Raw genomic sequence first — 27,877 nt, 5'->3', positions numbered from 1 at the left:
GCCGCAACTAAGACCTGACACAGCCAAATAAATAAAAATTAAAAAATTAAAAAAAAACTCTATTTAAGGTAGCTTTTTTGTCTGTGTTGATGGTATAGGGTCTTAACTCCATTTAGTCATTTAATGATTCAATCAACAAATATGTGGGAGTCTTATGTGCCAGTACTAATAATGCTAAGCTCTGTGGACAGAGCAATGACTATAGCATAGAGGGTCCAGCCTTTACGGAATTGAGTCTCCTTGAAAACTTGGCTTCTTTGTCTGACACTGTTGCAACCTCTTCACAGTCTAGGAGTAAAGTTAAAGCTGTAGAAAATACCCTAGTATTTGATAACTGTTTCAATTATCTATTGCTGCATAACAAACCACTGTAAACTTGGTGGCTTAAAAGAACAACCACCATTTATTTTCTCACAATTTTGCAATTTGGGAAGGTTACAGCTGGACAGTTCTTCAGCTCCCCCATGATGTCAGCTGGGTCAGACATGTGGTTACGTTCAGCTATGACTTTGGCTAGGGCTGGAATGTCTGTGACATTCCCCACATGTCTGGCACCTCAGCTGGAGCACCTGAAATGCCTGGGGGCCTCCCTCTCTTCGTGTGACCGTTCATCATTCAGTGGTCCAGCCCAAGCATCTTTGCACAGTGACTGAATCCCAAGAGGAAGAAAGCAGAGGCTTCAAGCCCTCTCCAAGGCATGGTTCAGAAGTCCCAGGATATCACTTTCATTCTATTCTCTTGGCCAAAGCAAGTCACAAGGCCAGCCCAGATCCAAGGGGAGAGGAGTCTCACTTCTTAATGGAAGGAGTGGCTGGGATAAGAGGAATTATTGGCAGTCAGATTTGGAAGCACTCTACCATAATCCACCCTCTGGCCACAACTGTTCACACATACACACCCACACACAGACATGCAAAAGACACTTACTTCCTCCCCCGCAAATTACCATTCTGTATAGCATTGGCTGTAAGGTCTAGGATCTAGTCATACACACTAGGCCCAGATGTGAATGAGGCATTTCAGATGCTGTTCCTCTTCATCTGGAGATCCATGAACTAAAAAGACAAGTTACAATACACAACATACAATGCTGAAACAGGGATAGAATAAATGGAATAGATACTTCTTTTCAAAGGTTGGCAGGGGGAAATGGAAGGCACATAGCAGTCATTAGTCTGTAGCAATTCTGAAAGCCAGCCAAGCGCTGTCATCCTGACTCTAAGGATTTGGTTCTCCATTAGGGCCTGGTTCTTCTCCCTGGGAGTAGTTTCCTAATCCACTGTTCTTGGCTCCCTGCTCTGGGGTCTAGCTGACCTCTGAGTCAATCTTCCTTTTTCATAAGAAACTGCCTGCCCTTTACAGTTGAATAGCTCTCTCAGCCTGCTTCTTGCCCATAGAAAGTTGGGGGCCCAGAAGCTTTTTTTCATTTTGAACTGTCTCCTCCTTCTTTGGTCCAAGCTCCTGGTGCTTTTATCAATAAAATTCTCTTTAAAAGTGTGTGGGTTTTCTATGACTCTAATTGGAGTTCACTCCTTGACCACAAAGCAACATCCAGAATTCTTTCAAAAACAAACCTCTGTCTACATTGGGCCTTTATCTAGGTGACTGCTGTTGGACCACCCTTAAGATTCTTAGAAGCCCTTTTAGTCTAGATGAGAGGGTCTATGAAGCAATGTCTTAAGTTTTTTAGAGGTCTCAACAGAGTTTTGATTAAATCTTTTCCTTGAGGTCACATTTTATAGGCAGTCCCTGAGGCCATTTCTTAATTTGAGACCTTTTGCTGACTATAAAGACTCTCCTAGGTCCTGTATATTTCTACATTCTGCTTAAAAACTGAATAGTTCTTTTTTTTTTTTAACACATTTCTCTCTTGTGATACATGACACATCACTAAAAGAAGCCAACTGACACTTTGAACATTCACATTGAAAATCTTTGCCAGGTCTACAAGTTCATTAGGTACATTTTCTATGTTTTACTGCACACAAGTGCAAATGTTTCCAAACATTTTGCCACTACATAACACCACTTAGCCAGCCTCCAGAAGCAATTTCCTCACTGCTCTTATAGCTTCCATTGAGATCCCTCAACAAAATATTAGCAAACCAAATTCAACAATACATAAAAGGATCATACACCATGATCAAGTGGGATTTTTTCCAGGTATGCAAGGATGGTTCAACATCTACAAATAAATCAACACGATATATACCACATTAACAAAATGAAGGATAAAAATCATATGATCATCTCAATAAATACAATAAAAGCATTTGACAAAATTCAACATCCATTTATGATTAAAAAAATCTCAACAAAGTGGGTATAATGAGAACATACATCAATATAATAAAGACCATATATGACAATCCCACAGCTAACATACTCAACAGCAAAACGCTGAAAGTTTTTCTTCTAAGATCAGGAACAAGACAAGGATGCTCACTTTCACCACTTTTATTCAACATAGTATTGGAAGTTCTAGCCAAAGCATTTATGCAAGCAAAGGAAATAAAAGGCATCCAAATCAAAAAGGAACAAGTAAAACTGTCATTTGCAAATGACATGAGATTATATATAGAAAACCCTAAAGACTCCACCAAAAACCAGGTAGAACTAATAAACACATTCAGTAAAGTTGCAAGATATAAAATCAATATACAGGGACCTCCCTGGTGGCGCAGTGGTTAAGAATCTGCCTGCCAATGCAGGGTACACAGGTTCGTCCAGGAAGATCCCACATGCCATGAGCAACTAAGCCCGTGTGCCACAGCTACTGAACCTGTGTACCACACTACTGAAGCCCACACACCTAAAACCCGTGCTCTGCAACAAGAGAAGCCACCACAGTGAGAAGCCCTCAGACTGCAACGAAGAGTAGCCCCTGCTTGCCACAACTACAGAAAGCCCACACACAGCAACGAAGACCCAATGCAGCCAAAATAAATAAATAAATAAATGTATTTAAATTTTTTTAAAAAAATCAATATACAAAAATCAGTTGCATTTCTTACACTAACAATGAACTATCAGAAAGAGAGATTAAGAAAACAATTCCACTTACAATTGCATCAAAAATAATAAAATACTTAGGAATAAATGTAACCAAGGAGGTGAAAAACCTGTACACTGAAAACTATAAAACACTGATGAAAGAAATCAAAGAAGACACAAACAAATGGAAAGATAATCTGTGCTCTTGAATTAGAAGAATTAATATTGTTAAAATGACCATACTATCCAAAGCAATCTACATATTCAGTGCAATTTCTATCAAAATTCCAAAGGCATTTTTCGCAGAAATAGAACATACAAACCTAAAATTTGTATGGAACCACAAAAGACCCCGAATAGCCAAAGCAATCTTGAGAAAGAAGAACAAAGCTACAGGCATCACACTCCCTGATTTCAAGCTATCTTACAAAGCTATAGTAATCAAAACAGTATGGTACTAGCATAAAAACAGACACATAGACCAATGTGACAGAATAGACAGCCCAGAAATACATCCATGCATATGTGGTCAAGTAATTTACTACAAAAGAGGCAAAAACATACAATGGGGAAAGGACAATCTCTTCAACAAATGTTGTTGGGATAACTGGACAGCCACATGCAAAAAAATGAAACTAGACTACTATCTAACACCATACACAAAAATTAACTTGAAATGGATTAAAGACTTGTATGTAGTAAGACCTGAAACAATAAAAGTCCTAGAAGAAAACATCCGTGGCAATCTCCTTGACATTGATCTTGGCAATGATTTTTTACATCTGACTCCAAAAGCAAAGGCAACAAAAGCAAAAATGAACAGCAGGACTATATCAAACTAAAAAGCTTTTGCTCTTCAAAGGAAATCAACAAAATGAAATGGCAACTTACTAAATGGGAGAAAATATTTGCAAATCATATATCTGATACAAGGTTAATATCCAAAATATATAAAGAATTCATACAACTCAATAGCAAAACAAACAAAAAAATCCAATTAAAAAAATGGGCAGAAGATCTGAATAAATATTTTTCCAAAGAAGACATACAGATGGCCAATAGGCACATGAAAAGACGCTAAGCATCATTAATCATCAGGGAAATGCAAATCAAAGCCACAATTGGATATCACCTCAAATCTGTTGGCTATTTGAATGGCTATTATAAAAAAGAAGAAATAACAAGTGTTTGTGAGGGTGTGGAGAAAAGGGAACACTTGAGCACTGTTGGTGGGAATGTTAATTGGTAAAGCCACTTTGTAAAACAATGTGGAGGTCCGCCCCAAAATTAAAAATAGAACAACATGATTCAGCAACTCCACTTCTGAGTATTTATCTGAAGAAAGCAAAAATAGTCATTTGAAAGGATATGTGCACCCCTATGTTCGTTGCAGCATTACTTCCAATAGCCAACATATGAAACAACCTAAATGTTCATTGATGGATGAATGGATAAAAAAGATGTAATACATGTACACACACACACACACACACACACACACACACACACACACAATGGAATACCATTCAGCCATAAAAAATGAAATTTTGCCATTGGCAGCAACAGGAATGGACCCTGAGGGCATTATGCTAAGTGAAATATTAATAAGTCAGACAGAGAAAGACAAATACTGTATGATCTCACTTACATGTGGAATCTAAAAAACAAAACAAACTAATAATTATTTTAAAAAACAAGCTCATAGATACAGAGAACAGATTAACAGATTGGTGGTTGCTGGAGGGAAGGGGAGAGTTTGGGGTGGGTAAAATGGATGAAGAGGTTAAAAGTTTCAGCTATAAAATAAATAAATCCTGGGGATGTAATGTACAGCATGGTGACTGTAGTTAATAATACTGTATTGCATATTTGAAAGTTGCTAAAAGAATACATCTTAAAAGTCATCATCAGGAGAAAAAAAGAAAAAAAAATTTGTAACTATTTATGGTGACAGCTGTTAACTAGACTTATTGTGGTGATTATTTCTCAGTGTATATCGAATCATTATGTTGTACACCTGAAAGTAATATAATGTTATATGTCAATTACCCCTCAATTTTTAAAAAAGAAAGAAAAAATAGTCCCTGCCCAGACTAAGGAGACATATCAACTAAATGCCAATGTGGGATCCTGGACTGGATCCTGGAACAGAAAAAGAACATCACTGGAAAAACTGGTAAAGTTCATATAAGGTCTGTACCTTATGTTAATTTCCTGATTTTGATAATTATTCTATGGCTATGTAATCTATTTATATTAGGGCAGCTGAGCGAAGAATATATATGAACTCTGTCTGTACCATTTTGCAACTTTTCTGTAAGTTTAAATTGCTTCAAAATAAATTTTTAAAAACTAAATTAAAAAAATAAATTTTAGGAGTTAGAGTTCCCTCATCACCTTTCCAACCTCCACCCAATGCTGGGTCCCAAAATCAATGCCACATGTTTTAGATTTTTGTTATGCCAGGGTCCAACTTTCAAACATCAATTTCTATTATCTGTTGTGCATAACACACTACCTCTAATTTCATTTTTAAATAAATGAGCATTTTAAATAAATGTAGCAGCTCAAAATAGTAACAACCATTTTTTTGCTCACCATTCTGCAATATAGACAGGATGATGGTGACAGCTTGTCTCTCCTTCGTGTAATGTTGTTTGGCATAGCTTGATTTGGGATGGAGGATCCAAGATGGATTCAATTACATGTCTAATGCCTTAGCTGGAGTGGCTGGGATAGCTAGGAGCTGGCTGGACCTAACTCCCTCCTTACTCTCTTGTCCTCTAAAAAAGAGGCACACTGCCTCCACAAGGCCATTCTCTTCAACAAGGTAGTCAGACTTCTTCACGTGGTCATTATTTTCCAAGAGAGCAAAAACTAAAGTTGCCAGGTCTAGGCCCAGAACTGTAGTAGCATCATTTTTGCCTCATTCCATTGACCAAAGCAAGTACCAGACCCATCAAGATTCAAGACTGGGGAAAAAGACTTTGCCTCTTGGTGGTAAGCTTGTAGAGAGATGGAGGAATTGTTGATGGTCATCTACCACTGTGACCCTAGCTCTCTTCCTTATTTAAAAATATATATATATATATATATATTTATTTATTTATTTTATTTTGGCTGCTTTGGGTCTTTGTTGCTGGCCGTGGGCTTTCTCTAGTTGCAGCAAGTGGGGGCTACTCTTTGTTGTGGTGCGTGGGCTTCTCATTGCAGTGGCTTCTCTTGTTGCGGAGCACGGGCTCTAGGCACATGGGCTTCAGTAGTTGTGGCACGCAGGCTCAGTAGTTGTGGCTCGTGGGCTCTAGAGCACAGGCTCAGTAGTTGTGGCGCATGGGCTTAGTTGCTCTGCGGCATGTGGGACCTTCTCGGACCAGGGCTCGAACCCATGTCCCCTGCATTGGCAGGAGGATTCTTAACCGCTGAGCCAACTCTTCAAATCAGACAGTTTTCCATGGTCAATTCTGCCTAGACTCTATCATTTAAAAAACACCACTATCAGCTGACAATTTGATTAGCAACTGAATGTTTTCAGTTTGTTACCTATTTTGTTCCTTAATCATGTAATCTTTTCATTTCCTCACTCATCTATTTCACATGCATAATTCTACTCTAGGATTAATATATTTCACAAAAGTGTTCATTAAAATTCAGTAAAATAAAAGTGATAATACATGTATACATATATATGTTTACATAATTACATGGAAAATGTATGGAAGAATAAACCAGAGAGAAGATAACACTGGTTATCTCTGAGGTTAGGATGGGGAGGGAGGGCCTCAGAGGGAGAGGAATTTCTCTTTTCATTTATTGCTTTTTATATGATTTGAAGGTTCTTTACAATGATCATTTATTATTATGAAAAAAGTTATTTCATCAAATAGAATTAGGACTAAAAATAAACAAATACCTATTATCAAAAGAATAACAAATCAACCAAGGAAAGAGCTCAACTGTAATTTCATTTTTAAATAAATGAGCTCACTAAGGAATTTCCAGCATTTAAGCCTAAAGGTCTGTTTGATGTCTGCTGCACAACAGAAATACATGAGAATAACTGCTATAAGTGCTGTCTAGTAGAGATACTGTATAGTAGACAGGTTATATCTTACCCTGAGTACCCTCTCTCCCTAGATCAACCATCTCTACTAGATCTACTCTTCACTCTTTGTACCATCTAATGACTTTTGCTGCTCAAAGAAAATACACTCCAGAAATAATCATCTGGTACCACAGCAATACCACCATTCAAAGCAGTGGCAGATTACTTTATGATCCAAGAAATCTCAAAGGTCCCTTAGTTCACCAATCCCATTTTACAAAGGAAGAAACTGAAGCCCAAGGAGTTTATATGCCCAGATTACATAGCTACTCAATGAGGGATCCTGGATTGGAGTTTGGGAAATTTCTTGAATAAATTCCCATCAGTGAATAAAGAGGGGAAGAAAACCTCGCTTTTAGAGACTTAAGTTAATTAGAAATTTCACTGGAGAAGGCTGTTAATGGTATTTTCAAGCTTGTACAGGGGAGAATGAAGGCAACAAGAAGACTACCTAACCAGAAACAGTAAATAGGGTTTGGAATAGGGAAAGATGGTGACTGATGCTTACTCTCTGTCCTAAAGTGTCCTGAAATTGAACCATGAGAATTAGGGCCTTAATGATCAAACATGAATTGCTGCGTGTTACAATTCTGCTTCTCCTCCTCAGTTCCTAAGATCACTGGGAGAATATCTTCCAAACAACGATGGAAAGGAGGCAACTGTTATACGTGGATTGAGAAAAAGAAAAGGGACTATGCTCTTTTGAAAGGAAGGAAATGCCAAAAGCTTCCGGGAATAGAGGGAAACACTGCCACCTGCTGAAGAGTTGGAGTCAATGAAAATGGTGCCAGGCATGGTTAGAGGGAGCATCTCCTGCAGGGCTCAAAATACCGTATGCTAACACATATATATGGAATCTAAAAAAAAAAAAAAAAAGGTTCTGAAGAACCTAGGGGCAGGACAGGAATAAAGATGCAGACGTAGAGAATGGACTTGAGGACACAGGGAGGGGGAAGGGTAAGCTGGGACGAAGTGAGAGAGTGGCATGGACTTATATATACTACCAAATGTCAAACAGATACCTAGTAGGAAGCAGCCGCATAGCACAGGGAGAGATCGGCTCAGTGCTTTGTGTCCACCTAAGAGGGGTGGGATAGTGAGGGTGGGAGGGAGATGCAAGAGGGAGGAGATATGGGGATATATGTATATGTATGGCTGATTCACTTTGTTATACAGCAGAAACTAACACACCATTGTAAGTAATTATACTCCAATAAAGATGTTAAAAAAATTTAAAAATTTTTATAAAATCAGTTAACGAATCTATTTGCAGTCTGAGCAGGTCAGTGCAGAGAGAAAGTTTAGTTCTGGATTTTATCAGGCCAATCTGTAGTAGAGAAAGGTCAGCTTATCTCTACTGTGAGGATGGTAGAGGCCTGCATCCCTGCTTCCCTTTCTTCCATGAATATTTATGCCTATTAGCTCTGAATTTTTTCCCAAAACCTAAATCTCAAAATAATTAAATATACTTGGTTGAGACAAGATAAAAGTGATCTGAGAGGAAAAAGCAATACAAAGAAGTTTATTCATATAACATATGCACAGGGTTAAAAATTCCCAGTGGCTTACTACTACCATTCCCCAGACTGTCTGGTTTTTTTCCCTTTTTACTCTTCCTCTAATATTCACATACAAATATACACACAAAGGGCAATTGCAAGAGAGGGCTGGGAGAAAGTTGCTGATCCTTTATATAGACTTAGCCTTTCCCCTCTGCTATGGTCTGAGTGTGTCCTCTCCAAATTTTTACATTGAAACCCAAACCCAAGATGAAGGTATTAAGAGGTAGGGCCTTTGTGAGGTGATTAGACCATAAAAGCAGAGCCCTCACGAATGGGATTAGTGCCCTTATAAAAACGGTCTGACAGAGCTCCCTTCTCCTTTTGCCATGCCAGGTGAGGTTACATCTAGAAGACAACATTTATGAATCGGGAAGCAGGCCCTTGCTAGACACAGACCTGGTCATGTAGGCGCACTGACCTTGGACATTCAGCCTCCAAAACTGAGAAATAAATTTCTGTTCTTTATAAGCCACCCAGTCTATGGCATTTTGCTATAGCAGCCTGAACAGACTAAGACACCCTCTTTCCAGCATCCTTCCGCTCCCTTTTCTCCTGCCCTCTTTCTTACCATTCTCTTTCTTCCTATCCCATTTTCCTCCTCCTAACCTCTATATTCCTAGATTCTCTTTATTAACGTACAAGAAACTGATATGGCTAGGAGACCAGGTGGGAAGGTGACATTTACAGGACTGCCAAGTTACACAGCTCCAAGGGCCCCGATCCACATTGTATGTGATGCTGTTACTTCTTGCTTTTTCAACCACATGAACGTAGTATCTTTAGTTTATATTTAATTGTTTAAAACCTAACCTTAGCGGCCCAATGGTAGGCCACTGGTTAATTCCGTGGTTCCATTTAATGATAAAATAAAGCAGTTCTGGACCTTACCCAGTTATCAGTTTCTTATTAACAATTTCTTAGGATTAATAAAACAAGTTCTAAAGGTACTCTCATTGTGATTTAGATTTTTCTATCTTGCAGAACTTCAGAAAGAAACCATAGGAAAATCTAATGTTGTCAGACCTAACTTAGATGGAAATTTTTACCTATTCTAAATACAATAGATGAACAATTCTCTTTTGTGAATTTTTCCTAATTAATTGTACTTGAATGTACTGCATTTCTTAAAGGATGTACAGGTTTTATATTTCAGGAAACTCGAGGAAAAGGAGGTCTGTAAGCAAAGGTCATGGTACTTTAAAATTAATTTGGGAATATTTCAGGTCCTTAACATAAATTTCATGAAGCTGGGAAACTGAAAGCTAATGGATAGAAACAGTCTATTTTCTGAGAAAAACAAAACTCTCATTTACCTAGCTGTGAGCCCTAAGTTTTATCTGAAATTTTCCTGGACATAATACCTTTGTCTTGGACGCCTCCTAAGGTGCAGCCACAGACCATTGGCTGCTAAAGTTCATGAGACCACCTTTTTCCTAAATTACCTGTTGAAGCAAGTACAAAGGAATGCTTAATTGAGATGTGTCTTATTAATGTGTTCTTGTGGACTTACTAACTATAAAATATTCTATTTTATTATAGTCTTTATAATGATTTTTAAAATAACTTGTAGCTGTAAAATAGGACTGTCTGCATTTCATATTCTGTTTATTTTATACTGTTGAGGCACTTGTCTTATTAACTGGTCAACTTTTTCTTATGAATTGAATTTGGCACATTAAGTGTTCTCAGTCTTTAAGTAGAATTAAACTGGTCCCTGACTGAGAATGGCCATTATTCTATTTTTGAAATGTACTGTCCTTTTCAACTACATCCAGAAACTTGTAAACCAGAAAAATTTTGCCCTAAGAGTAAGCTACTTTTGGTAGTATACTTACCTTGGTAGTTTACTTGGCCTGAGTTTGCTGTTGGAAGCTAGGTCAAGCGATCCCAACTTCTTGTTCTCCCAAATTGCACAGAATGTTGATAATAACCTTTTCTACTAGACATCTGTTTATTTTGCAGTTAACAGAGGGTAAAGGAGGCCTTAAAGACATTTCTGCTTCAGGGCACAGAATGCAAACCAACTATAGTGCTGTCTTTCTACCATCTTTGTTCACGTAGACTAAGGATGCCCTTTAAAGAAAGAAAATCATGGATAAAAATACTTCCAGAGGGGATCTTCCCTGGCGGTCCAGTGGTTAAGACTTCACCTTCCAACGCAGGGGGTGTGGCTTCAATCCCTGGTCAGGGAGCTAAGATCCCACATGCCTCACAGCCAAAAAACCAAAAACATAAAACAGAAGCAATGTTGTAACAAATCCAATAAAGACTTTGAAAATGGTCCACATCAAAAAAATCTTAAAAAATAAATACTTCCAGAGGTTGTCACAAGCAAATTATAGAAAGAAATTAAGTGTCTCATAGAGCCCTGGTGGGTTACTACACATTGGTAACCAGTTATTTTTTTTTTTTATTTTTTATTTTTTTTCGGTACGCGGGCCTCTCACTGTTGTGGCCTCTCCCGCTGCGGAGCACAGACTCCGGACGCGCAGGCTCAGCGGCCATGGCTCACGGTCCCAGCCGCTCCGCGGCATGTGGGATCTTCCCGGACCGGGGCACGAACCCTGTCCCCTGCAGCGGCAGGCGGACTCCCAACCACTACGCCATCAGGGAAGCCCGGTCACCAGTTATTTAAATAAAGTGACCATGGGATTTCCCCCAAATTAGAATATTCCTATGACTCACATACAGGGAACTTTGGAGGGACTTCTCCCAAGTCCTTGAGAGGCATAGCAATGTCCTCAGTGATGAGGGTTCAGTGAAACAGTCATATAGCTTAGGAGACTCCAACAGTAGTAATTTCAATTCTGGGTATAATCCCCAGAGTAGTGGTCTTCAAACTAGGGAACTGAGACACTCAAGATAGTTTTAAGACGATCAGTTCCAGATCTTTAACTTCAATATATACTTCCTCCCAAATCTGATCTTCTTGAGAACCAGTGTAGTTAAGTGGCCCTTGTGGTTCCTAGCCCCACCTCCCTTTTCACACTGGCCCTTTCTCCCACTTTTTTAAAAGAGAAAGGCATACCTCTACCTAAATGCTAAAATGGTGTACTGCTCCAAAGTGTAAAAACCTGCAAGGACCTGAAGAGACATTCTGAAATAATGATATTGGTGTTGAGAGGCTAAATGATTTTACTGACTAACAAACCCTTTTGAAAGTTAGATTGTTTAACAATACATGTTTTCTCGTAAATTGAAGGAAGACCTATTTATATTGTCCACTGAAAAATTATTAAAGATAAGATCACTAAGTGATGTGTGGCATACAACTTGGAAAGCTTTCCGATAAATGTGTGACATCACTAAAACAATTCCTTCCAATCACATATCTATGTAAACAATATTCCTCATTGTTCATAATATAAAGGCAAACACTAGAAATAAACCGATGTGTGAACCTGTCTCTTTCTGGAAATAAGTAAAATTCACTTATGATATATAATTTTTTAAAGCCCTATTGATTTCTTTTTTATGTTTAATAGTTACAACATTTTAAAGCATTGATAAATTATGAACTAAAAATAATTAATCATAATTAAGAATAATTTAACACTTAGAAGTATTATGGCCAAAGGAATTTAACATAATTTAATTTAAATTTATGTATAAAATTTGTTACAGAGAAGTATGATAGAGTGATCATTAAAGATATTCACACATAATGTATATTACATTCAGATAAAAATCTGTGGCAGGAGTGGAAAGAAAATTCAAGTGCAAAGAGAAAATGAAGTGATGTAAAATTTCCCACTATAAGAGAAGCACTTGTTCATGTTGTTAATGTTTTGATGGATAATGATGAATATATCAAATCACTATGGCATTTATATTCCATTAGATACATTTATTAATTCTGCTTTTAAACGTTAATGTTTACATTACAAGGAAATTATTTCCTTTGTAAGTACTTAAACTCATAATGAAAAGTTTCATTCCAATTCTAAAATGTGTAAGGAAGAAAAGTTTGTCCAAATTGTTTGTGGGATAAGCTAGCAAAATAGTTTAAAAATTCCTTACTCTAGAAAAACTTTCATACGTGTGCATAAGAAAACATGTAGGGATTTTCATGGCAATATTATTTGAAATAGCAAAAAGTTAGGAAGAACCTAAATAAATATCCATCAATATGGATAAATAAAATGTGATATTTTCAGATGATAGAATTATTATACACTAGGTTAAGAGGAAAAAATTAGATAAATTTATCAACATGGAAATATCTCAAGATTTACCTGATCCTCAGAATTACAGTAGGCTCATCTTTCTCTCATTTCCTGTCCTCACAACAGTGAAGCCATTCCAGGAAGCAGGAAGTCCACAGGCTATGTGGTATCACCCAAACCTTGGTCCTAAAGCAGAGAACTTTGAATGGGTGTGTAACATGATCATATCATAGTTATTATCATGAAGGCTCCACAGTTTTCTGAGGCATTTTAATGACTACTCCTTGTGGGAGTGGAGGGGAGATTAAAACGGCCAAAGAACCAATTAGAAGGAAAAGAATTTCTTCATCATCTTTTTGAAATTTCTACTTGCCTGGAAAGAGGAAGTAAGTTATTTATTTATTCATTTATTTATTTATTTAGGATGGATAGAGGGAATATTAGTGATCTAGCAAATATCCAAAGGTGAGATAAGTAGAAAGCACCTCTTAGCAAGAAATTAATTCTATGGTGATAAAATCATACTTCAGGAGTTCATTTCTGTAGGAAAGCAAAATCCATAAGGCGCAGGAATGACAATTAAGTTCCTTGTCTATATGTATAAACTTCATCCTTCTCTTTCTGTTTAGAGAAATCTACTAAAATATTTCAATATTTCAAAAATTAAATCCTATTTTCTCACTAACCCCAAGGTAAAATTAGTGATAACATGAAATGAGGACATAATAAGAGTAACAATGATAATTACTATCAATATTTTATTATAACTAACATTTGTTGATAACATTTAGAAATGTATAGGGTCATTAAAGGGCACATGTAAAGTCTTAAGAAGCCCCCTGGCATGTTTACATTTTCTCTCCTAGGTCTCTGCAAATATGTTTTTATAAGGACAGCCTGGGGTAAGCACTTTGATACAAATAATAATGAATATTTATTGACTACATATTACTACTAAATGGTCTACAAGCAGATCTACAGAAATACATCTCATGTTTTTCTTATAATTTGACTCTATATAATTTGATACTGCTTCTGTATCACAAGTATTGAAATCATTCCTCTCCTGAAATAACTGAGGCTTTATTATCATTTCTGCAATTCTCCACCCCCAGGAATTTTCTCCCTAAGGTTTCCAGTATTCTGTAAGTACTATCTCAGCAGACCCATTCCATCAGTTCACCAGACATGCCTATACAGAACCAAACCTCCAGAGTGAAGCAGCCTTCATACAAGTACCTCTACCAAAGGAGAGACAAAGGGAGAAAAGAAATGTTATCAGATTGATTGTAATCATTAATCTTTATACTGTATATATGAAAGGAAGATGCAGGATTGTAGTTTTGGACATAAAATTAAACTGGATGGCTATCCACTGGTAAATATATCCAACATTTTGCTGCATTTAATACTTTCTTGTTACTCCATTCTCTCTGGAGCACAAACTGAAGCATTTCTTGAGTCAGACACCCTTGGTGTTAGTTTACAGGAAACACTTAATCTGAGTCACTTTTTGCTTCTTTATACACCATTCCCCACTGCCTTACCCTGAAAGGTGAGGTACTTTACTGTGTATACTGAAATCATAAATTCCTTGAGAGGCTATTTAGCATAGAGGCTAGAAGCATCATTTCTGGAGCCAGACTGTCTGCTTTCAAATATTACTCTGCCACTTAACAGTTGTGAGATCTTTGGCGAGTTACATAATCTCTTGTATCCCTTGCCTGTAAAATGGGGATAATAATAGTACCTACCTCACAGGGTTGTTACGAGGATTGGGTAAGGATATATATATTATATTACCTAGAACAAGTCTGGCACATAGTAAACACTATATAAGTGCTCGTTGTTAGCTGGTTTTATTGAGTGCAGATACTATATCTTACTCAGTTGTATTCTCCTTATTGCCACCTCTGACACGTTGCATATTATTTGAGATATGGTAAACTTTCAGTAAATGCCGAATGAATGACTAATAGCTATCAACAAGTGCAAGATGGGAGATGATAAGAAAACAAGGATTCCCCTGGTCCTTCAAGATGTCCCCAATAAACAGTCATTTTATGTCTTTTATTGTTATAATCTTACATCATACCAATGTTTCAGTTAAGAGTTTAAATAAGCCACATTTGCCTCTGAGTCAAAGTATGGTAATGAAATAGTCCAATCACAGTGACCTGCCACATTTTTTAAGTCACATGTCCAATATTATGACATAAGCAAGAATGCATACAATCTCCTTTTCCACCCATTCAAAATTCCCTGTGAGGGCCAGGTTCAGGAGATATCACCTCCTCCATAGACTAGATAGCTTCCTAAATAATGTCTCCTACAAACTAGAAGGATGATAGTTCCAGCTGAACTATACAAAGAGCAAACTAGCAACGGGCTTCCCAAGAACCGGCCTCATTCACAGTTGTCAGAAGGTACAGTACCTCTAGACTCTCTAGTTTAAACCCTGCCAACTCCTAACTACATCTCAGTCTTTGCTTCAGTGTAGCTAGTCCCACTTCCCATTAAGTTTCTTGGAGGTTAAAAAATAATTCTTTGTACAAAGGTGTAAACCTCTGTACTTCTCACAATGCCTAGCACAGTTTTTTTACATATCAGATAGACAGTAAGTATTTATAAACTCAATGACTAAAAGACTGCATACTGTTTCAAATATATACTTAAACATACACATATATCTTATCAACTGAATATAACATAATCCTCAGATAATAATATCCATGTATTTTGTTACCATGTCATGTTATATAAACCTTTCTTTCTATACTTTGGTGTAGGATATTATCTGCAAAGACTTTAATCTCTACTTCCATTTTTTGTTTCCTAGAGGGAACATCAACAGAGCAAATGTCAGACTTAGTTAATAATCTGTGCCCTGAAGGGGAAAAAAAGGTCTATGAGGCCTTTTTGATCATAAAGCAAACATAGTAATGTACCTTTTCCTCAGCTGCAGCATAAATAACCAAAATTTCCGGGAATGTGGACTCTTACTTTTATGCAGGAGGCTAACTTTTCTCTTTCAAACAAGTTCTGATGAAATTATCATTTTCTAACATTTCTCTCTGAATGTCTCTAAGATGGAAGTGGCCAAATCACAACTGAGTTTGATTTCACAAATTATCCTTACCAACTCTGGAACAATGTAGTGCTTTATTAAAACTCCAGTGTGAGAAGGGAAAACTACAGTATTCTTATTCTAGAATAAGTAATAACCTTTTTATTTTCAAGTGACCCAAGCAGAGTTAAGCTATGTCTTCTGGCCAACAGTGGCAGAGCTAAAGCACAGCCCTGGGGAGGACAACATGGAAGGGCAGAAGAGGAATGGGAATGGAACAAGAGTACAAGGAAAAGATGGGGGGATGAAGGTGGATAATGGAAAGGTGCTCCCTTCAAGGATCAGCTTCTTCTTTAAACCCTGCTCTACTGATTAACCAAGTTCACAGATGGAAAAAAAAATTGTGAAGAAAGGAAAAAGACAAGGGAACAGATAAGATGGAAAAGATCAGTGGGGGACAAAAAGAAAAGAAAGAAGTCCATCTGGTGGAGAGCAATAGAGCATAACATGAAATTGCCTTAGGTACCAAAGCTCACTGATCTATTCTAGAGTCTTCAGCCCACTTGAGACAGTAACCTAGTTCTAGCCTAGTTCCACTCCAATTATGAGGCCTTGTCCTTCTTTTATGATGGGTAAGAATTATTAGTGTTTTGTTTATTTTCTTATATGAATTTATTTAAAACTATTATCTGCAAAAGATAAGCAAACTCCTTTACCTTCCTTCTACTCAATTACATATATTTATTCAGCACTACTCTCATTTCTCATTTTTTCCCACACTGTAAGTGAAAGAAATGAACTTTTGGCTTCTAACCATATGTCTTTGAAGTAAGCTTCTCAAAGACATAAAAATTGGCCCAAACAGGACCTAGGTCACTTAGCCTTGAGATTATTTATAGTGAAACATTAGGCAAATTTAGTCAAGGAGACCAGGGACCAAATAATCAAGCAGTATACTAATCCAAAACACAGGCATATCAAAATTATCAAAATACATATTTGAGGTGTGTTATAACTAAACAATAAAAACTTAGTTGGCTCTCTAGAGCTACTAGTCTAGTTCTGGGAGAAGCCCTCCAATTCTGGCTTAAAGAGCAGGAAAAGCATTTCCTAATGCTCAGAAAGACTAGGAGAAATCTGCCATTTTTTGTTCTTGTCTCTGTTCTCTAGTGCCCCAGGGCCCAGGAAATCCTGCCAGCCCAGCAGTGGCAATGACTACAATGGGCACCAAAATCTCTGAGAGAGGGGAACCTTCCTCTAAGGAGAAGCTGTGGTCTCAGGAGAATGGGCAGAATGCCGGTTGCTTTTTTTTTCTGTCCATCTACTGACTGGCCCTGGACATGGCACAGTCCCAGCGAGTAGTATGCAGCAACGCAGGATCACTGAAGCACTAGCTTTCTGGCTGTAAGGCTAAAAGAGGAAGTCTAGGAAACCAGAAAGTACCAGAGATCATGGAGACGGAGGAGCTCAGGAAAGTAACAAAGTTGATTATAAACACCTAGGCTCACCTTCAAGCTGCACAAGGGTGGATCTGATCCTAAACAGCATACCAAAGACTTTGAAGGATATACCACTGCACATGTCCCAGACTGATCACTGAGCGCAGCACACATAGTAGATAGATCTGAGCAGTACCGCAAATATTCTGAAAACAAAATTGACGTTGAAACTAGAACCTACAGGAGTTTGGTTGAAATTTGTGGCCTGAATACAACCAGCTCTATTGCCTGCTAAAACAAAAAATATCAATATTCTCCATAGGATTTAAACAAAAGCCAGAGTCTTATATTATTTTTTAATAGAATTTCTAGAAGTTGAATTTTTGTTTAAAGCTCATTTGGCCAAAAAGTTTGCTTTTATGTTGCCCATATTTTATTTTATTTATTTATTTATTTTTTAACATCTTTTTTGGAGTATAATTGCTTTACAATGGTGTGTTAGTTTCTGCTGTATAACAAAGTGAGTCAGCTATACGTATACATATATCCCCATATCCCCTCCCTCTTGTGTCTCCCTCCCTCCCTCCCTATCCCACCCCTCTAGGTGGTCACAAAGCACAGAGCTGATCTCCCTTTGCTATGCGGCTGCTTCCCACTAGCTATCTATTTTACATTTGGCATTGTATATATGTCCATGCCACTCTGTCACTTCGTTCCAGCTTACCCTTCCCCCTCCCTGTGTCCTCAAGTCCATTCTCTATATCTGCGTCTTTATTCCTGTCCTGCCCCTAGGTTCTTCAGAACCTTCTTCATTGTTTTTAGATTCCATACCATACATATGTGTTAGCATACGGTATTTGTTTTTCTCTTTCTGACTTACTTCACTCTGTATGACAGACTCTAGGTCCATCCGCCTCACTACAAATAACTCAATTTCATTTCTTTTTATGGCTGAGTAATATTCCATTGTATATATGTGCCACATCTTCTTTATCCATTCATCTGTCGATGGACACTTAAGTTGCTTCTATGCCCTGGCTATTGTAAATAATTCTGCAATGAACAGTGTGGCACATGCAGAGTCTTATAACATTTTAAATGTCTGGGATATAATTAAAAATTATTCAGCATACAAAATAACAAGGAAAATCTAAACTCACATGGGAAAAGACAATTCAGGGGCCAACACTGAGATGACATAGATGCTGAAATTAGCTAACAAAAGCTTTAAAGCAGTTATTATAAAAGCATACCAGGAAGCAAGAGAAAGGAATGCAAAGAAATAGAAGATATGAAGAACTAAACTGAAATTGTAGGACTGAAAAATAAAATAACTAAAATAAAGAACTCATTGGATAGACTCAATCATAGAATGGAGATGACAGGGGAAACAGTCAGTGAATTTGAAGATAACTCAACAGAAATTATTCAATCTGAACAATGAGAAAAAAATAGGGGGTGGGAAAAAAATGAACAGCACCTCAGAGACTAGTGGGATGAAACCAAAAGATCTAATATTTGTCATTGGAGGTCCAGAAGAAGAGGAGAAAAAATACAATGCAGTAAAAAATATTTGAAAAAAATGACTGAAAAGTTCCCAAATTTGGTGAAAAACATAAACTTACCAGTTCAAGAAAGCTCAGTGAACCCTAGACAGGATAAACCCAAAGAAATCCATGCCCAAGTACATCAAAATCAAACTGCTGAAAATTGAAGGCAAAAAAAAAAAAAATCTTGAAAGTAGCTACAAAAAAATGACGAATTACTTACAGGGGAACAACAATTCAAATGATTGCAAATTTCTTATCAGAAACCATGGAGGGTAGAATTAAGTGGAACAACTTGAGGTGCTAGGGGAATAAAAACAACCACCTCCTCAACCCAGAATTCTAAATCCAGCAAAAATTCCTTCATGAATGAAGTTCAAATAAACACATTCTCAGAGAAGGAAAACAAAGAGAATTCATTGCCAGCAGACTTGCTCTAAAGAATTACTAAAGGAATATCTTTAGACAGAAGGGAAAGTATAGCAGAAGGAAACTTGGAACATCAGGAATAGAAATGGTAAATCTGTAGGTAAATATAATAGACTATTCTTGATTTCCAGTGTATATTTTCAATGTTTGCAAATGCAATACACAACTACAACATAAAGAAGAGAGTGGAAAGGGATATAAACGATTCAAAGATTTCTACATCCACTTGAAGTGGTAAAATATATTGATTCTAAGCAAACTGTGGATAATTAAATATTTATATTTTAATCCCAAGAACAATCATTAACATTTCTTTTACAAAGACATATAGTCGGGCGTCCCTGGTGGCACAGTGGTTGAGAGTCCACCTGCTCATGCAGGGGACGCGGGTTCGTGCCCCCGTCCAGGAGGATCCCGCATGCCGCGGAGCGGCTGGGCCCATGAGCCATGGCCGCTGAGCCTGCGCGTCCAGAGCCTGTGCTCCACAACAGGAGAGGCCATAGCAGTGAGAGGCCCGCGTACAGAAAAAAAAAAAAAAAAAAAGACATATAGTCAAAAACACAATAGATAAAATTGAATACAGTTGACCCTTGAACAACAGGAGTTTGAACTGCATGGGTTCACTTATACGCAGATCTTTTATAATAGTAAATACTATAATATTACATAATCTGCAGATGCGGAACTGCAGATATGGAGGAACTGTGTATACAGAGGGTCGGCTATAAGTTACATGAAGATTTTCAACTGCATGAAGGGGCAGCACCCCTAACCTTCACGTTGTTTAAGGGTCAACTGTACTAAAAAATGTTCAACTACCTCAAAATAAGGCTGGAAAGGGAAAACAGAGAAATGAAAGAAAAAAAAGGAAACCAAGAGAAAACAAATAAAATGGCTGATCTATATCCAAATATATCAATAATTACATTAAATGGAAATGGTCTAAATATACCAGTTAAACATACAGATTGGTAGAATGGATACAAAGAACATGACCCAGCTATGTATTGTCTACAAAAAACAATTAAAATATATTGATATAGGTATGCTAAAAATAAAGGGGTGAAAGAAGATATGACATGTGAACACTAATCAAAACCAAGTGGGAGAAGCTATATTAATATCAGACAAAGTAGATTTCAGAGCAGAGAAAATTACCAGAGCTTAATAAGGACATCACAAAATGCATGAATTATATAGCACAGGGAACTCTATTCAATACTCTGTAATGGCCTATATGGGAAAAGAATCTAAAAATAGAGTGGATATATGTATATGTATAACAGATTCACTATGCTGTACAGCAGAAGCTAACACAACATTGTAAATCAACTATACTCCAAGAAAAATTATTTTAAAAAAAAACACATGAATGAAAAACTGATAGAACTGAAAGGAGAAACAGACAAATCCACAATTGTATTTGGAAACTTCAACACTCCTCTCTCAGCAATGGATAGAACTTGTAAACAGAAAATCAGCAAGGATATAGAAGAAATGAAAAATACCACCAACCCAAGTGAGCCCAACAGATATTTATTGATTAGTCCACTCAACACTAGGCAAAATATATATTATTTTAAATGAACATGGAACATTCACCAAGACAGACAATATCTGGATCATAATACCAGCCTAAAAAAATGTGAAAGAATTGAAATCATACACAGTATGCTCTCTAATCATAATAGGGTTATATTAGATTTCAGTAATGGAAAATAAAGAAAATCTCCAAACATTTGTAAACAACACACTTCTAAATAATCTGTGGGTCAAAGGGGAAGTCAAAAGGGAAATGTAAAAATATTTTTAATTAAATAGAAATGAAAGTACAACATAGCAAGAATTGTGGGAGTCAGCTAAACCAAAGAGGGAAGTTTACAGCATTAATTGCTTATATAAAAAAAGAAAAAAGGTCTCAAATCACTGATCTTTTTTAAAAAAGCAAATAAAGCAGAAGGAAGGAAATAAAGCTAAGAGCAGAAATGAATGAAATTGAAAACAAAATAGAGAAAAATCCATAAAATAAAAAACTGAGGGCTTCCCTGGTGGCGCAGTGGTTGAGAGTCCGCCTGCCGATGCAGGGGACGCGGGTTCGTGCCCCGGTCCGGGAAGATCCCACATGCCGCGGAGCGGCTGGGCCCGTGAGCCATGGCCACTTGAGCCTGCGCGTCCAGAGCCTGTGCTCCGCAACGGGAGAGGCCACAGCAGTGAGAGGCCCACGTACCGCAAAAAAATTAAATAAATAAAACAAAATAAAAAACTGATTCTTTGAGATCAATGAAATCCATAAAACTCAATGAAATTCATAAACAAAAGACACGAACTCTCAATATCAGGAATGAAAAAGGATATCACCACAGACCCTAGAGACATTACAAGGATAAGGGAATACATGCATAAATATGACAACCAAGGTGAAATAGACTAATTCCTTGACAACAAACTACGAAAACTCATCAAAGAGAAAATAGATAACCTGAAGAATCCTGTAACTACAGAGAAATTGAATTCATAGTTAAAAGGCTTTCAAAAAAATTTTCCTGGCCTAAAGGTAGAATTCTATTAAACATTTAAAGATGAAATGATACTACACAAACTCTTCCAGAAAATAGAAGAGGAGGAAACACTTCCCAACTCATTTTTATAAAACCAGCATTACTCTGATACCAAATACTGTACAAAAGACAGTACAGGGGAAAAAACTATAGATTAATATCTCTCATAAACATTGATATGAAAGTCAAACACACTGAGCACACTGAGTCCAGAAGTATTTTTTTAAATTATATACTACAAACAAGTAGCACTTATCCTGAAAAGGCAAGGCTGCTTCAATATTTGAAAACTCAGTCAGTGTAATCCACTATATTAGCAGACTAAAGAAGAAAAACTATGTACATAATCATATCAACTGATACAGAAAGAGCATTGGAAAAAATTCAACATCCATTCAAGATTTTTAAAATTCTCAGCTTACTGAGATAGAAGGGAACTTCTTCACCTTATGTACAAAAAGCCAACATCTAATGTCACACTTAGTGGTAAAATACTGAATGCTTTCCCCCTAAGATCAGGAACAAGGCAAGGATGTCCTCTCTCACTGCTGTTATTTGACATTATACTAGAATTCTTAACCAGTATAATAAGGCAAGAATAAGAGATAAAGGCATACAGATTGAAAAGGAAGAAATTAAAATGTTCTTATTTGCAGATGACATGATTGAAACCAAAAGAAGTGACCAAAAATCAACAAAACCCAAAAAACTCCTAGAACTGATTTAAGTACAGTCACAGGATATAAGTTAAAAACACAATAATAATTATATACCTGTATACCAGCAGTGAACAATTGAAACTGATATTTTAAAAACAATACCATTTACAATAGCTCCAAAAATATTGAAATATCTAAGAATAAATTTAACAAAACATTGACAGAACAGTATCTATATGCTGAAAACTAGAAAACATAAATGAAAGAAATCAAAGACCTAAATAAATGGAAAGACATAGCATGTTTAGGGACAGGAAGACTCAACTCCCCAATTTGATATACAGATTTAACTCAATTTCATGAACTATCCCAGCAGAATTTTTCGAGATATAGGCAAGCTGATTCTAAAATTCATATAGAAATTCAAAGGCACTATAAAAAACAAAATAAGTTTGAAGAAAAAGAATAAAGTTGGAGAAATCATATTACCAGATTTTTAAGTTGTACTATAAAGCTAGATTAACTAAGACAGTGTGATACTGGTGAAGGGACAGTCACTTAGATCAGTGGAATAGACAGCCCAGAAACAGATCCATGCTCATATCCATGCAGATATAGCCAACTGATTTTTGACAAAGGCCCAAAAGATTGTCTTTTCAATAAATGATATTGGACCAATTGGACATTCATATACTTAAAACTGAACCTCAACCTTAATCTCACATTTTGTACAAAAATTAACTCAAAATGTATCATAGATCTAAATGTAAAATATAAAACTTTTAGAAGAAAACTTTAGAGAAAATCTTCATAACCTGGGGTTAAGCAAAGAGTTCTTACACATGATACCAAAAACATGATCCATAAAAGAAAAAATGATAAGCTGGACTTAACATTTAAAACTTTATAAAAGACACTGTAAAAGAATAAAAAGATAAGTTACACACCAGAAGAAAATATTTGCAAATCACATACTGACAAAGGCCTTATATCTAGAATATATATATTTGAAGAGCCTGTGTTGATACTCATGCCCTGTTCCCAAATTTGTTAAAATTTAGAAAAATTGTTACATGGATTGTTAGGGCTCCTTAAAAGCAAGAAAAACATGACAAATTAACACTGCTGGATTTACAACCTACTTTATAAAAACATTATTAGAGGATATCTTTTGAGTGCTATGGATCTTTTGAGGCTCTCGAACTTCAAATATATATTTGAAGAATTCTCAAAACTCAACAGTAAGAAAACAAACAACCCAATTTAAAAATGAGCAAAAGACTCGAACAAACATTTCACTGAAGTGGATAAATAGATGGCAAATAAGCTGTTAAAAAAGATATTAATATTGTTGATCATTAGGGAAATGTCAATTAAAATAATGAGATACCTATTACAATACCTAAAATAAAAAATACTGATAATAACAAGTTCTGGTGAGGATACAAAACAAATCGAATGCTCATACATTCTCATGGAAATGCAAAATGGTATAGCCATTGGGGAAAACCGTTTGGCAGTCTCTCAAAAAGTTGAAAATACTCTTATCATATGACCTAGCAATCCTACTCCTGGGTATTTACTTTAAGGAAATGAAAACTTCTGTTCACACAAAAACCTACACACAAATGTTTAGAGCAGCTCTATTCACAATTACCAAAAACTGGAAACAACTGAAACGTCCTTCAACAAATGAATGGACAAACTGTGGTACATCTCTACAATGGAATACTACTCAGCAATGAAAATGAATGAACTACTGGCATATGCAAATCTCAGATGAATCTCAAAGGCATGTTAAGTAAGAGAAGCCAGTCTCAGAAAGTTGTATACCGTAGGATTTAATTTATATATGACATTCTCATAAAGATAAAACTACAGTGATGGAGATTAGATCCATGGTTGCCAAGGGTTGAGGAGGTAAGTACAAAGGGGTAATACAAGGGAGTTTCTTAGGATAATGGAACTGTTATATATCTTGACTGTGGTTATATGAATCTATCGTATTAAATTCATAGAACTGTACACACATGCAGGTACGCACACACAATCAACTTTACTATATGTTAATTTAAAAATAAAACTGTAATATGACGTACTGCTGTCTTAACATTTGAAAACAATTTTTATCAGAAAAAGTACATATGAGAAGAAAAAAATTCAGAAGCATTCATCAATTCCTTCTCAATTATATAGTTGAAATATAAAATGAACCATCAGAAGCCTAGTCCTGCTTAGAATGGAGCTAGATATTGCTTCTAGTCAACATTTTACATTCTCATAAATCAAATCCATAGCACTCAAAAGATATTCTCTAATAATGCTTTTATAAAGTAGGTTGTAAATCCAGCAGTGTTAATTTGTCATGTTTTTCTTGCTTTTAAGGAGCCCTAACAATCCATGTAACAATTTTTCTAAATTTTAACAAATTTGGGAACAGGGCATGAGTATGAACACAGGCTCTCAAACTAAACATGCTGGTTCAAATTCTAACTCTGCTACTTACTAGCTATTTGCCCTGGATAAATTACTTAATCTCTCTGTGCCTCAGTTTCCTTATCTGAAGATAATAATACTAACCACATAGGGTTATTATGACTGAGAATTAAATGAGTTAATATATGACAAGCACTTAGGACAGTGCTTGGCACATATTAAATACCGTATCGGTGTTTGTTAAATAAAGTGCACTACGTTCTTGTCCATTTATAACTATATGATCTTACAGGTATGCCACATTATATATGATTTAATACTCAAATTATATTTGTATGACTCAAATGGAATTTTACCATTTTATTAATTAATATGAAAAAGATTTAATTGTAAGGTTCTGCACTTAAGTCTCTCCCTCAAAACTGTGACAGGTACAGTATGCAGGACTCAAGCTTTGACTACAGCTCTAGTACAAAAGACAAACAGGCTTTAATTAATAGCAAATTCAATAGGTATTAAAAGGGTGGGTTTCAGGAAAAGGAAGCTAGTTTGATCCTAAACTGTGTTGATAAATCTCTAGTATCCACACTGGTCACACCACTCTTAAAGCATATATACTGTTCTAGATTACATGCTTAATTGATTTACACACTTAATCTGTGCAGCCCCAACGGCAAGAATCAGAACCATAGAAAAAGTTCTAGGGGAAAAGATTTAGGCTCAGTAAAAGGAAGAACTAACACTGAAGAGTTCTCCAAACATGAGATGGGCTACCTGAACAGTTGGTGAATTCCATGTCACTGGGAATGTTCAAGTAAGCTTAATGACCAGTTGGTGGGACATTGATGATCACAACAGCCACAATCATTTACTAAATGCTTATTATGTCTGTCCCAGGTCCTTTACATACATTATCTTCAATCCTTTCACCAACTCCATAATGTAGTCACTATCCCCATTTTATAGGTGAGAAAACCAAGGCTCAGAGAGGTTAAATAAATTACCCCAAACACACAGCTACTAAGTTGTAAAGCTGTGATTTGATCCAGGTCCTCTAATTCCATAGCACACATTCTACAGTTCCACACTGCCTTTGGTTGAACATTCACTGACTTTAATATTCCTTTCAATCCTGAGAGAGCATGATTCCTTGAAATTATATCTTTCTAGATATATATATCTAGACCTTCCCTATTTCTATAACACTGGAGGTCTTTATCAAGGTAAAAGATGCATCTTACCTGTGTTAATGTTGGTTTGTTACTTCTATGAGAGAGATGTGTTCCAAATTAACATACCTCCCAGTATGTCAAAAGACAATGAAATTAACAATCAATTGGACTATGCAAAACAGGTGTGGAGCGTCTTACTCCTGAATTTACTTCCTAGAGGATGAGATTTTATTTAAAAAAGAGGAAAATGTTTTTTCTCTTAATAAAAGTACAAATGAACACACAAGCAGAGATAAATCTATGTCCTTACCTCTCCACCCTTCCTCTTTGGCTAGCTCTCAATTAAAACATGATTCATGAGAATCTATGTGAGTGTTTTCACTATTTGTTATAGTAATCTCTCACTAACTGGGGGTAGTGATGGTTACATTCCAGAAAAGTGCCATGTTAGATAAAACCCTCATTGGCAAGTTCGATAGGGAATTCTCAAGAGAATAAAACAATAAAGTTAGTTATAAAGCAGAAAAGAATCTTTTCACTAGGTTGTTCACGAGTTCATATTCTGAAAGTCACGCTCTTCTGTGGAAGATGGAATTTATATTAACCACACTTCTTTTTTTAAAGTTCTTGATATAGCCCTTACTGATATTTAATGCTTTGGTTTCAAGGAACTAAACTCAACCATACATACATACATAGAGATCACAGATTGTAAAATTTAAGCATACAAATACAAAACCACATTGTGACAAAACTATGACAGGCAAAATGGTAGCTGACAAGGTAGTATAGTACACAAGTCTTGTTAGAAATTGTTATAATTTCTTAATATGTTAAAGTATACTCTGAAACCTAGAGTTCAAATTTAGCATTCATTTGTTGGATTCTAAAAGGGAGAAAATTTAAACAAAAGTTCTCCCACATACAGGTCAGAATGAACGAATCTCAGAATCACGGAATTATGAAGTTGGTAGAACTATTTCAATTTCAGAGGCAGAAACCCAGAAAGGCTACCTAACATGAGACAGGTCACAGAGCTGTCATCGAGGACTGTCATAATTTAGCATTTTTCAAGTACTGTATTCAATAATCTACATCTTGCAAGCTTCAAACTATTTTGACAGAGGCTGTTTGTTTGTTGTTCATCTGTCTGACACTCTGTACTTGGAAATGCTTTACTGTGTTGGGCACAGAAACGGAATTTGGGGATGATCATTAAAATGGAGTGTCACAGAACCCCACCTTCCTATGGAATGAGGAGGAAATGCTGTCCCTCTGCAGAGATTTTTTAGTTGTCTTCTGTTTGGGGGCTGTGAATGTGTATTCATGTGCTAGAAATCCTTATGATTCTCTCAGCTGAAGACATATAATTATTTACTCTCCCCCACCAAGAAAAAACAATCACTTATTTCATGGTTTTTTTTTGTGTGTGTTTTTTTGCGGTATGCGGGCCTCTCACTGCTGTGGCCTCTCCCGTTGCGGAGCACAGGCTCCGGACGCGCAAGCTCAGCGGCCATGGCTCACGGGCCCAGCTGCTCCGCAGCATGTGGGATCCTCCCAGACCGGGGCACGAACCCGTGTCCTCTGCATCGGCAGGCAGACTCTCAACCACTGTGCCACCGGGGAAGCCCTTCATGGGTTTTTACCATTCATTTAAACTGTTTCTCTGTTTACTTCCAAGAGTCCTAAGGAAGTGGTCAGGGGAGGCTCCTTGAATACTAGTCTGTGAGGACAACATGATAATAA

The 27,877-nt window shown here is 36.6% G+C and overlaps 1 long non-coding RNA gene across 1 annotated transcript in view; it reads right to left on the bottom strand.

The window, feature by feature from the left end:
• Positions 1-377: 377 nt before the first annotated feature.
• Positions 378-27,877, bottom strand: part of LOC132507599 (uncharacterized) — a 34,108-nt gene continuing 6,608 nt past the window's right edge. The window contains exons 4-5 of the long non-coding RNA XR_009536227.1: positions 947-1,055; positions 378-811 (exon numbers count right to left, since the gene is read on the bottom strand). This is a non-coding gene — a long non-coding RNA (uncharacterized LOC132507599). The remainder of the gene's footprint in view (positions 812-946; positions 1,056-27,877) is intronic.

This window comes from Lagenorhynchus albirostris, chromosome 16 (assembly GCF_949774975.1).
Source record: "Lagenorhynchus albirostris chromosome 16, mLagAlb1.1, whole genome shotgun sequence".
NCBI lineage: Eukaryota > Metazoa > Chordata > Mammalia > Artiodactyla > Delphinidae > Lagenorhynchus > Lagenorhynchus albirostris.
The sequence above is the reverse complement of the archived record's forward strand: the minus strand, read 5'-3'. Positions and strand labels throughout refer to the sequence as shown.